The sequence below is a fragment of the Lissotriton helveticus genome, chromosome 5_1, assembly GCF_964261635.1.
Source record: "Lissotriton helveticus chromosome 5_1, aLisHel1.1, whole genome shotgun sequence".
Classification (NCBI taxonomy): domain Eukaryota; kingdom Metazoa; phylum Chordata; class Amphibia; order Caudata; family Salamandridae; genus Lissotriton; species Lissotriton helveticus.
Window position 1 is genome coordinate 160,199,307 of NC_136065.1, and position 13,941 is coordinate 160,213,247.

Genomic DNA, 13,941 nt, shown 5'->3' on the forward strand with positions numbered 1-13,941 from the left:
ATCATAGGAACTCCCACCTAGTACATACTAGACACAAGAGAGACCTCCCGATTGTTGATTATACTGAAACTGCTCTAGAACAATACATAGACATCAATAAAGGTGTCTTTCCCTACTTAGGTACTGTCGTGAATAGTAAACTGATACGTAGATTAACCAGAACACTTGAAGCAGTAGTGATTGAGACTACCTCTGCTCTAGGTAACTTAACCGAAGAGCAATCTTTTATGAGAATTGTCGTGCTCCAGAATCGTCTCGTCCTTGACGTCATACTGGCCGATAGGGGCGGGGCATGTAGAGTCATCGGATCTAGTTGCTGCATTTTCATTCCTAATAACGCGCCGTCTGTTTATTCAGCTATAACCAGACTCCATAAAATTGCCCATCTGTTACACCAAAATCCAGGCACCTGGACATGGTCCGGTTGGTTTTGGAATATAATTTCCGCCTGGGGATGGAAAGTGTTGTCCTTTCTAGGTATTGCAGTAGCGATCATATTCAGTTGCTGCCTCTGTATACAATGTGGCCCTGCGATTTGCGGCATTTGTGCTACCTCTTGTATTCCTAGTCCCAAGTCCCGTTCTAAATCCAGTTCCAAGAAAATTCGAGACGAGCAAATGATACTGTATGAAATAATAGATGGTATCATGAATATTGATGTTTCCTGATGGAAACGTAGTGACAAGGAGGGAATGTGGAAAAGTAAATTTTGCCATGTTCTGTGTCCCTACGTGTTCCCCATCCTATGTTATGTGTGCATGATTAATATGCATATGTATTCCCCATGTTTGATTAAAGACGCAATTACAGTTGTGTCCATCTCTAGTATGCCAGTTTCCAGTTCTCGTGAAAGCTACGAGTATCAGGCCTATGTAAAGTTACGTTGCCACGTTTCTCAGTGTGCACGTTATTTCATTGAAAAGTCCCCGTTTCTAGGCCTCAAAAGGGCCCGGACACCAGATTCAGCTCCTGTCTCCTGAGCCCTCGCTGAGGAGCGATACAGCCCCCACCTGTATTCCTGACCCTTCACTTACTTCCTGCCTCACAGTGCCCGGCCCAGCCTGGCTCTGCCTGCTAGTCTGCCAAAAGTATGTTATGATTCTAGTTATCAGTCCAGCCCTCCTTCTCTGCATTCCTAAGCTACTGAATCGCATCAATAGTTTCCGTCATGGTCTAGCCTTTACGTCTCCATGTAAGAGAAATACTGTACTAATGGTCATTTAATATTCTTCAACACGCACTACATGTAGAATAATGCATGCACCGGTCTTAGAGTCTGTTAGCCTTTACCCCGATAACTTTTGGATTCTATCAACATGTTCTCTAAACATCAGATACTAGATAGTGTTTAGGTACATGTCGCCCTGACTCTCCAGACTTCAGTCTCTGCTCCTAGCGCAGAAGTCATAGCCCCCAGCTTCTCCTAGTAACACGTCATTGTCAGTTTACGCGCACCACTAGGTTAGAGGTCCCGGCTCCTTAGGTAGCCCCCTCCATGTTTCCGCCCCATTTATGACATATTCTGTTACGTTTACATCACATGTCTATGTATACGCCTCCTGTTACACCTACTTTCACCCTTATCTTTCGCGACTGTTACTGACCCCACCCACTGCTCCGCCTATCGTATGTATTGTAATGAAACTGTTTTAGTATATATACTTGTGCACTGTTATTAAATGTTACGCCGTCGTCCCCGATTCCGATCCTGCCCCCGGCAGCGCTGTCATTCTATTCCTGTGCAGGTTGTCCTGTTCCTGTCCTTTATGCTGTATTAAACCTGCAAACTCCTACTACCTCGAATCTTGACTCTTATTTATTGAGCTATCTGTTACTACTATATCCAGTCAAAAATAGATCCGGTATTATTTATTTATATACCACAGTCAAAATGCTGCTTGAAGAGAAATTTAAAACTGCTAGATGTGATGCTGATATGTTGAAAGGATCGATTGCAGCTCATTGTCGAGTCAGCAATGGGGAGGGAATGGAAGCTTATCTGTTCCTGATGTACAACCAACATGATAGATTTTTATTATGTTGTTTTAGGCTCAATCTGTTACCTAATATTTTAGCGTATCCCTCAGGTTTTACTGTAACGATTGAGCAGAAGGGTGCCTGCGGCTGCGACAATAGGTCTACGCAGGACACCCTTAATTTTGTACTTTTATGTTCTTTTTACCGGAATCCGAGGCGCAGATTTTTGGTTGAGATCCTCAGGAAACAGAAATTCCGCCAGGCAAAGGCTGCATTACTCTTTTTGCAGAAAGCTAGCGATATGTATACTCTATGTTGTATTACTAGTTTTTTAAAAGTGGCACTAAGGTTGAGGAATACAAGGGATTAGCAAACATCTGAACAGGAATATTACCTCCCCATATGAAATGTATCCCTTACTTGTTTCGGTCTCTCTTTTTTAATGTCAAAAAGTTCAGAAATGTAATTTAATGAATTTTTTAATGAATTTTTTAATTGTATAAATTGTACTTTTATGATGGTTTTTTACTGTCGAAATAAAGATTAATTGAACTGAACTGAACATTAAAAAGCAATGATCACAATAATAAATCATACAAAGCCGCCTGGCAGGACCGCTATCCATGCAGTAACTTCCAAAGTGATAGGATAGCAGTTAACATTACAATGCAAAAAGAGGGGGGCGTGGCTAGCCGGCCATGATAGCAGTCGGGTACTGCTAGAGCTCCGGGACTGACAAGGGCATTATCCTGACCATCGGCACCTTGGGACCCCACAGGGACGTGGCGACGGGCGGGGGAACACTAGCAGAGCCCAGCCGTGCCTTTGTGACCCGCTGAAGAACGAAGGAGGTCCCGTAAAATCCAGCGCTGCTCGAGTGGGCCTGTTTTGGTGTGGCTGAGCCGAAGCCGGGAGCCACAATGAAAGCCGAGGCCGAAACACCCGAGCGGAGCGACACCGGAAGTGCCCGGTCTAGAGTCCCTGCGGCACAGCGACACCACCGGGAGGGTCCGGACGCCTATCTGAGAGGCGTAATTAATGACACTGAGCGGAGACGGGCGGACATATAGCCCGTGTATGCCGTGGTGAAAGCGAGGAGCGCACCGGCGCATCGCGCTGCTGTGGTTCGCCGCGGGACCGGTGAACTGTGTGACACCACCGGCGGAAGGTAGGAGGCTGGCGGACTGGGGCAGAGGAGGGGCGCGGGGGTATTGGGTGGCCCCCCGATTTTGGGAGATTGCCGTCTACAACAGAGCTGCGAGGGATCCCGGCCAGGTGCAGAGGCCTTCCCCCACCCCCCCTTCTTTGATACTGCCACAGCTCGGGCCTACCCCACGAGATAGAGTCACCGCTGGCCCCACGACACACAGAGGGGATCTAAGAACGCGTGTTGACAGCGCAGAAAACTTCAAGGCCCGGATCGGGGCGGAACTCTGGGGCGTGAAGCAATCGACGCTGCATGGGGGCGCAGAGGTGTGAGTCCTTGGTTGTGGGGGACTCCGGGGGGGACTCCCTTTCTAGACCGGAGTGCAGGATTTCGGAGAGGGGCGGTTTACTCCCCAGTTGGGTACGCATTCTGACTAAGGTGTGGATTGTGCAAAAGGAGCCCCAACTACCTTAACTCGTAGGGGTACAGTGTCTCCTGCCTGAACCCACTGACCCCGACAGGCCGGAGGACCGCCGTGGAGTGTTTTCTGGGACGGACCCTCAAGCAGGACTGATTCCTGGGACGGGGCCTCTCCCGGGGACCCCTACAGAGCTAGCTACTAGGGGAACACGAGTACAGGTCATCATGGTCCGCAAGGGAGTGAGAGTGACAGAGAGCTTGGGTGGTCCCACAACGGTTTGTGCTGTGCAGGCTGCTGGGGATGGGGGGGCCCTCTCGGGGACCTCCGCGCAACTCCACGGAGGTGAGCAACAAGTGGACAAACTGGACATAATCCTAAAAGAAATGTGTGACTATAGGGCGGCGCTAGAACAGCAGATGGGCACCCTGGCCACGAACTTGTCCCTGTTGAAAGCAGACCACAACAAACAGATGGATAAAGTCAAGGACCAGGGCCTAGCTATAGCGGACCTTACGCCAACGGTGGCGGACCATACTACCTCTATCCAGCAGCTCCAACAGCAGGTCACGTCTCTCATGGGTCGGGTGGAGGACGCAGAAGGCCGTAATCGCCGCAATAATATCCGCGTCATAGGCCTTCCGGAACGGTGTGAGGGGGCCCACGCTGCAGACTTTATGGAACAGTGGTTCCGAGATCATATTACGGCGGAAGGCCTCTCGCCACATTTTTGCGTAGAAAGAGCACACAGGATCCCGACTGGTCGACCCAGACCAGGCCGTCCCCCACGCCCTCTCATTGTACGGATACTCAATTATCGAGACAGGGATGTTTTGTTGCAGAAGGCGCGGGAAAAATCCCTCATCCAGTACGACAACCAACGGATCTCCCTTGATCCGGACTATACCAACACAGTCCAGAAGCAACGTTCCTCGTACATGGAGGTGAAGAGGAAGTTACAAAAGGCAAAACTTAAGTACGCGCTCCTCTTCCCGGCTCGTCTGAAGATTATTCATGGCAGGAAGACACACTTCTTTGAGAGCCCTTCGGATGTCGAAGAGTGGTTGGAGGTGATGTGCATTGATGGGAGCCAGGATGTCACCCAGGAGTCGGCCAACAGCGAGTCGAGGGATAGCCAGGCACAGGACGAGACGGAGTCCCCGGAACCGAGACTGTAGGCGAGAAGACACAGCCCTTCGCGGGAAAAACAGAAGGAAGACCAATTGGAAGCCCTGGTTGATGGTGGGCACATTCCGAGAGGACTCCGGAAAGATCGCAACGGACTCGGAAGACAGCACTGTCCATTCCGATGCGGACCATAGTGTAATCCTGTTCCCTACCGTCACGCCTCGAGCGGCAGATGACCTGCTGGACAATTGAGAGTGAGCTGGCCCCGATGGGAGAGGACTACTAGTATGACAAACGTATTGTATCCTTTAAACTTTGATCTTTCCTTATGGCTCAATGTTTTAGCACACTGAAGGGGATGCGTGTAACTTGAATCATGTATTTATTGCTGTTTTACGATGTGTAGCCTGTGTTTCTTTATCCGGCTCAATCAACATCCCATCCTGTATAGGTGGTAGCCCCCTCCTTTCCCCTCCTCTCGAGAGAGCACACTTCACAGAGGCGGGAGGTGGGTCCTACCGGGATGTCTATAAACAGCGAATGTAAATCAAAAAATGTCTTTCTGCAGTTTTGCCCCCAGGGACTGTGTACCGTTGAGCCAGCAGTACCCAGTAGGAATGGCAAGATGACTAGACTGGTGCTAGGCCACCCCCCCAAAGGCGAATGCACTGGTGTTTGGGATATTTTGTTCCTTGTTTTAATGTTGGGCCCAGCTCTGTTGCTTTGCTGCGCCGTTTCTGTTCAGTTCTTAAAATGGGAATTGGGGTGGGTAGTCTTCATGGTGGTTAGTAAGTAGGGATCATGTCAAGGGCCTCCGGCCACTCCTGAGTTGGACTACGTATGAGTATGGCCGACACTGTAGGATCGTATAGGTTTACTACTTGGAATGTACGGGGACTTGGGGCAATACAGAAACGACACCGGATACACTCCTTCCTACTTAGACACCACATGCAGCTCGCTTTCCTTCAGGAATCCCACCTCACTGCATTGGAAGCTTTAAAGTTGAGGAAAAAATGGAGAGGTACTATTTACTCAACGACATACTCTGCCTTTTCCAGAGGGGCGACTATTTGGGTCAGACATGGTACACCGTTTGAAGAGCTAGAGCGGATGTATGACGTTACAATGCATACTTTTACCTCGCATGCCTTTACAACGCGGTATTTACAACGAATACCTTTACAACGCATAATGCTTTTGGGCGCTGGATAGTGAATAGTTTAATTTACTATTCCAACTCCAGTCCCCGTGGATAGTAGGGAAGGTGTTGGATAGTACATTAAACCTATTCCCTATCCTAGAGCGCCCCCCAGCGCAATGCGTTGTAATGGTTTGCGTTGTAAAAGTTGCGTCGTAAAGGCACTGCGTGGTAAAAGTTGCGTTGTAAAGGTTGTTCACCGCTAGAGCAAAAGGTGGATGAGCAGGGCCGGTTCATATTGGTGAAGGGCACCCTAGATGGTATACTGATAGTGATTGGCTGTATCTACGCCCCGAATTTTGATCAGGATAAATTCTTAACTTCGGTAGGCCTGGCGCTCACCAATTGGGCGGGAATCCCCTGGGTCTTAGGTGGTGACTGGAACATGGTTCTGGACTTGGGCCAAGACAGATCACACCCCCCCTACAAATGGCCGGGGTCTCCCGACTGATAGAGATTTTCCTGACATGGGCGGAAGGTTGGAGCCTGATTGATATATGGCGTGCCCTACACCCGTAGCTAAAGGAATATTCTTATTATTCACACTTACACTTGTTGCACACTAGAATTGACAGATTTATGTATTCCGGGTCACTGGTCTCGAAGGTAGGAAACCCGGAGTACTCAGCCAAAAAAATTTCAGATTACAGAACACTGTCGTTCAGCCTCCTCTGGGGCAGAGTCCCGACCCCGGTTCCTACCTGACTCCTCCTGGAGGACGGCCCCTTCCGGGAGACCTTGTCTGATACTCTGAATAAATATTTTATAGAAAATTGGGACTCCGCCACTTCCAATCTGGTGGTGTGGGACGCCATGAAAGTGGTGGTGCGGGGTGCAGCCATAGGCCAGTTGATGGGAGCCAGACAGGAAATTCACCGAAAACTCTGCGAGATAGAAGATCGGTTAAAGATACTTGAAAGGGAAGCGAGTGTAGACCCCGAGAAGAGAGGGGAGTTGCAAAAAGGGAATATAGACCATGCTGATACGTTGGAAACGTTGAGGGTCATAGACCACAAAGAATATCTACGCCGACAGCATACGGAGGCGGACAGATCGGGGGCTTTACTGGCCCGCTTAGTACGAGACCAACCCGACCCTCCGGTGATAACCCAAATGCGTGCCCAGTCGGGCGACCTGGTCCGTACACAATTGGAGATCAACAGAAAATGTTGTATGCCCCCTCTGGTCGAGAGGATCCGGACTGAGTGTCCGAGTTCCTCCACTACCTTCCATTCCCGGCTCTGACGGCTGACGCCCAACGGGAACTGGAGGGGCCCATCACACAGAGTGAAATACGGACTGCCATTAAATCCCTGAACCACAATAAACACCGGGTATAGACGGGCTCCCTGTGGAGTTTTACGCGACCTACTCTGACACCCTGGTGCCTGTCCTGGAAAAAGTATACCGGACGGCGCTTGAGGAGGGACACTTGCCTGAATCGACGATGCAGGCACTGGTTATCTCTATACCTAAACCTGGCAGGGATACCTTAGACATGACAAATTATAGGCCCCTGTCGATGCTCTCCACGGAGTATAAAATACTTAGCAAGGCGATCGCCTTGAGGCTACAAACCTATCTTCCTACCCTTGTCCATGTGGTTTCCTCCCGGGACAGAGCACCTCCTTGAATACACGGAGGTTGCACGCACTCATGACAACTACGCCGCGGGAATACCCCAGGGCTGGCTGTGTAGCGCTGGATCTCAGGCAAGCATTTGACTCTTTGTCTTGGTCATTCATGTTTGCAACCCTGGAGAGATTCGGGCTACCAGATTCCTTCTTGGCGTGGATCAGACTGTTTTACACAAATCCTTCGGCTAGGGCGCGCACAGGACGGCACGTCTCCAATAGCTATTCAGTACACCAAGGCACCCGGCAGGGTTGCCCCCTGTCCCCACTCTTATTTGTCCTCGCCCTCGAGCCCCTGGCTATAGCCTTGCGTGCTCGGGGAGAGCAGATGGGCATCCCGATTCGGGGTACACATAACTTGATATCGATCTACGCAGATGATATCTTGTTATACTTCAAAGACCTGGAGGCGGATCATACTGCTATATACAATATCTTTAACCACTTTGAGGAGATTTCGGGTTTGGCAATTAACCCAGACAAATCACAGGGTTTTTATTTCAGGGAAACGCCAAGCCCTGTCTCCATCCCTTTTGGAGTTTACCTAATCCTGGTGGCCCGGACCACATTTAAGTACCTGGGGATCCAGGTGTATAGGTCACCAGAAGACCAAATTGACGGGAACATTAAACGAGCTATTACGCGTCTTCGCAATTCTGTGGGCTTCTGGACTTCTTTGCCCCTGTCAGTCATGGGCAGAATTACGATATCCAAGATGGTTGTGCTCCCCCACATGCTGTATTTCTTCGTTAATCTTCCTGTACTTATACCTCAACAAGTATTTGATACACTCAATACCCTCTTAACCAGCCTTATTTGGGGTGTCGGTAGGAGAAGGATTAGCCTATGTAAGCTGCAACTAGGGACTAGATCGGGGGGCCTGGGAGCCCCAGATTTCCGAGGCTATTATTATGCTCGTCAACTCCAATGGCTATCCTACTGGACGGCAGGTAGGAAGCTCCACGAAATTGACTACACACCGGAAAGGCTGGACCGGGGAGAGCTACACGCCCTGCTGCTCCCGAGAAGTCGGATTCCCACAGATTGTCACCCGCTTTTGCGCACAGCTCTGCTGTGTTGGAGAAAAGCCCTGGCATACCCTTCTCCGGCTGTACCATTTGCAGCAAACGTCCCCCTATTGGGAATCCCAATGCCACAGGGTAGGCGTACGGAAAGGGTGTTGCGCCCCTGGGCGACGGCCGGGATAACAGGAGTGGGCGCCTTCTTTGGAGACGGTAACCTACTAGATCATGACACCTTCTTGCAGGCCACGGGCGCTACCCCCAGACTCTACCTGTTACACGCCACAGTCACGCACTATATTAGAACCATTTGGGCGCCACAACGACTCCAACCTGCACAGAACGAACTGGTTCATTTATTATACTACATGGGAGCAGGGGGACACTTAGTTCGTTGGCTGTACACAGGGGTCAGAACGCACGCATCAATCTCGATCATAACACTTAGGAACACCTGGGTTCAAGACACAGCCACGATGCTAACAGATAAAGAGTTGCAGATGATCCTGGAACACCCTAGGCGGGTTTCACGAAACGTTAAGTTCAGATTTATACAGGTGATGGTCTTGCACAGAGCCTATCTGACCCCCAAAAGGCTACACAAATGTTTCCGAACTCCCCCACTGTTGCCCACGGGGTGGAGAGGACGGGGCTGGGTTCCTACGTACGTTTTGGTCCTGTGCACGCATACAGGGGTATTGGGCGGAGGTATGCCTGACACTACGGACGGTCACTCATTTGCCAGTACCAGAAGAAGCACTGCCCTGCCTAGTGGGGTCTCGTAGGTGACCTATGTCACTGAAGGCCCAGTTGAAATTCCTTGATTTGGCACTCCTACTGGCAGTCAGAGCATTAACGATGAGGTGGAAATCCCGCAGATCACCGGAAACACCGTTATGGTAGATAGAAGTAGTGAAGTGGGGACGAGCAGAGGGGACAGCTCTCCATAGGGAGGAGGCGCGAGGTCAAAGAAAATATCCCATATCACAACACTGGGAGATTATGCTAATGACGCTGGAAGCAATGGACCTAGTCCAGGAGCCTGGGCATGGAGCGTAGGGACAGTGCACACTATAGAGGTCCCCCTGGCGAGATCTGTTAGTTCCCGAGAAAACGCACGACTTACCAGGGTTCATCACTGGACAGTGTACATATTAGATATAGTTGGCTGCAGTTAGCTCAAGGAGGATTCCGTTACCACCAGGAGGAGGGAGGGATAGAGTATGGGAGGGTTGTTAGGGGAGGGGGAGGGATGCTGGGTGTGTTATTTTGTTCTCTTCCTATTGTACTACAGGACAATGTAGCAGATATACTGCTGATTCGCATTAGAACGGTAAAGATGTAATATGTTAGAGACATTCAAGGACATTATATCACTCATCACACGATATGTGTCTCGAAGGCTACCCCTGAGTTTAAGGGAAGATATGATTGGAGAGAAAAACAGAAAAGGTGGTTGTTGCATACATGCATATGTTGAAAATTTAAATGTTTTCTTCTGATATGCACAGCTATGAATAAAACATGTTTAAAAACATTAAAATGCAAAAAGATGATGGAGCAGTCCAAAAAACACAAATGCAAAATGCTGATTCGGAAACGCTTCTTCGCTCCCCATTACCTATAACACATTCCCCGCAAATGGAGAGTCTGAACTTACCCCAGTAAGTTTCGCAAGGCTAGCAGGACATTCTCAATAGAGGAAATATAATGAAATTATTTGCTTAAATTTCCACTCCGAAGCATCTTAAGTCATCAGACTAGTTATCAGTCAAATTTCTTCCTAACGAGGACTATTAGCAACCTGAACAATCCCTCACCATCTAGAGAGCTGAGGAAATTGCACTTTCAATCAAGAATGCTAGCCAACAGACGATTACCGGTTGATCAGCGAACGGCTACCATCATGGTAATTCCCAAACCTGGCAAGCCGGCGGACCAGGTCAATTCTTACAGACCAATATCCCTGTTGAATGCGGAAATTACAATTTTGGCTAAGGTCCTAGTTATTCGTTTACTGGTCCACGTTATGACCCTGATACACCCTGACCAACCAGGCTTTATGCCCCGCAGAAGCACCAAACCCACTCTTCGATGAATTTAGGAGGTAATTTATTTAGGAAGTTGTGTATAGCGCTAGCCAGACCGCAAGGTATCGGAGCGCTTCACATAATTACAGAGCGGTGCAAAAGAAAGCAAACAAAGCAGAGCAAAGTACAATACAGTGCAACGAGACATTCAGGGTACGAATTACTGTTACTGACCCCACCCACTGCTCCGCCTATCGTATGTATTGTAATGAAACTGTTTTAGTATATATACTTGTGCACTGTTATTAAATGTTACGCCGTCGTCCCCGATTCCGATCCTGCCCCCGGCAGCGCTGTCATTCTATTCCTGTGCAGGTTGTCCTGTTCCTGTCCTTTATGCTGTATTAAACCTGCAAACTCCTACTACCTCGAATCTTGACTCTTATTTATTGAGCTATCTGTTACTACTATATCCAGTCAAAAATAGATCCGGTATTATTTATTTATATACCACATAATGGCGCCCGAATAGGGACTTGCCCTTTCCCCACGCGCCGGAGAAGCCACGTATGCCCCCTGATCCTCTGCAGCCGTGACGGAACCATACCGTGCACGTGCAGATATTTCTGCTTCAAGTATCCCTCAGGCCCACGGAGGAGACGGAGGTTGCGGTCCAGCATCCAGACGAGGCGGTGGAGGAACGCGGCGAGTCCCGACCAGAGCCCAAGCCGAGAGTCCAAGGTCCGAGGTATCCGGAGGCCCACCCGTAACAGAAGTCCGAAGTCCGTGTCCGTCCGGCGTCGAAGCAATCCAGTCCAGTCCGAGGCCTTCCGTTCTTGCTGCCCGGTGAGTACCGTTGCTGGGGTAGTATCTAGACAGGGTCAACCTAATTGACTCTGGTCCGTGGGTTTGGTGGTACACAGACCCAACACGAAGTGTCCACTCCGGTGGATGCGGGTCCTGACGTGTCTCTTTATGAGACCGGTAAGTTCGTACTGTTTTAGCAGTGCATCTAGTTTCTGTTCTAGTCAGTTCTGTTCTCAAGAAAATTCATGTATTCTGTTTTCAGTATTCCAGGTAGTATTTTTGTCAAAACTGTTATTCTAAATGTCATTCATGTATTTTAATGTCGTGGTATGAAAGTGGTGTAATTATCGTGTTTATTGTGTATTGTATTGTGTCTAGATTACAGTCCAGTCATGCCGTTGTTTTCCAAACTACGTCAGTTAAGAACTAGAAAAGGTCTGTTAGAAGAAGCAGTTCCTGTCCCGCCTAGGGACAGTCCAGGTCATTTTATGTATCAAAAGCATGGCATAAGTGCCATATTATATCTAGATTTATGGGTAGAGTACACCAAACAGTTAGAAGAAAAGTATAGATGGCCCGTATCAGGTACGTGGGATGCCGAGTGCATCATGCGAGTAGAAGAAGCATTATGGAAAAAGAAAGCCAGACAGTCACAGAAAGATGCCATCGAGTTATGGCGCAAAGAATCTCATAAAAGAACCGAAAAAGAAATCAGAAAGTCAGAATTAAGTAGAGAATCCTTAGAAAGAGCGCAAGAAAGGGAACTAATCGAGATAGGTGAGCGAGTTAAAACCGAACAGTCAGACAGACAGAGGAATGCCCTCATTAAGGGTATGTATCCTCTTCTTGCCGAGGGCTTGCCAAAAGCGACCCCGGAGGCATCCAGTAATTTTCCGCCACCATTAGTTCCGACCAAGCTACGTCACAAACCGACCGCAGCTGATATTTTTATCTCGTCCTATTTGGACGACACAGTCCCGGAATATGCAAATCCTGTTCCACCAGCTCCTGTAAATAATGTAAATCCTGCTCCTCCAGTCACCGGGGCACCTGTTGCAGTACCTGCTACGGTACCCCCGGTCCAGCCCATAGTACATCTTCCCACCACATCAGTCACTCTGCCAGCACGAAGAGTATCAGTCGACGATTCTAGTTTAGGGGCCGCAGGAGGAGGTCCTCCTGGTACCCCGCCGCCACACCAGCGTGTAACGTTAGTCGAGTTACATGAACGTGCGTTACAACGTACGCCCAAATATAAGTCCGTTGCAGAAATCCGACGAGCTCTTACTGAATGCCGCTATGATCCAGTCGCAGGCGATGATAGTACGGTTATATATTCCATACGTGTAAGACGGGTGACCGGGTATTTGGACACCCTACCGGATATGAAAGAAGATCTAGACAGAATATATCGTTTCATCCGTACAGGGGATGATCCAGAAAGTATTGGCGAAGCCATGTCTCAAAGGAAAGCTGAGATCCAGCTCATGATATTAAAGTTTCTGATTAATTGTTTAATAAGGGAACAAGATTATCCGACCAAAGATCCGGACGAAATGAGAACCCTGACAAGGTGGAGTGATAATATAGCCGAGGGTAAGCACAGAACCATCAGTAGTATAGAGAGTATGTACAAGAAAATTCGTAAGGAAATAATAAGGTTACACGAACAACGTAAAACAGCACAAGTAAGCGAGAAAGAGAATGACTCTTTTACTGAAGAGGTAGAGGACGAGAATACCGCCAGAATAGCGTATGTAGGTACAACTAGACTTTCCGACCGACATTCACGCCTGGAACACAAGAAAATCTTTCAGCATCCAGCACCGGAACAAGGTTCTCTAGAACAAGTATTTCAAGCTACCGATCACATTTTGAAATCACGAATCGGTTATAGTGAGTTAAGTACCATGCATGAACAAGAACTAGCCCGATCAGCAGTCCGATGGACTACTGATTCTACCACTTTTCCAGACGAAATAGTGGCACAAATGTTTCTGAAATTGCCCCCAGCCAAGCAGCGACTGGTGGGTATGTATATGATCCAGCACCTCATCACTCTGTATGAGGGTCAACATTCTGATCCAGGTCCGTTACATGATGTCCTGAACGAGTTACTCCAGTATAGATGGAAAGGTTTAGGTACCGATTTAGTTAGTGTCATTCTAGAACAGCGCCACAAATATAGTATGTTTTTAAACCCGCATTTTGTTCATGTCTCACCTCCAGAAAGTAAACCGTTTTACATAGATAGACAGAATCCGTTACGAGAAGTACACCCAGTCAGGACAGCAGATGGTGAAATGCAACGAGTATTTGTTTACACCCCGATTACAAAGATGGAACTCTTAGAGATGAAGAAATTAATTCCTTGTCATGACAAAGATCCAGCAGGGTTCCACCGAGAGTTAAAAGACATGCTCCGTATGGGAGAATATACGTATCCAGATATTATTAAAATGTTAAAGGTCCTGTTGCCCGCAGGGGTATACGAAAAACTCAAGGAAAAAGAATGGGAGGTGGGAGAGAAAAAGATCGATTGGGCAGTTCTAGAAGCTGAAGATAAGATACGAGTAC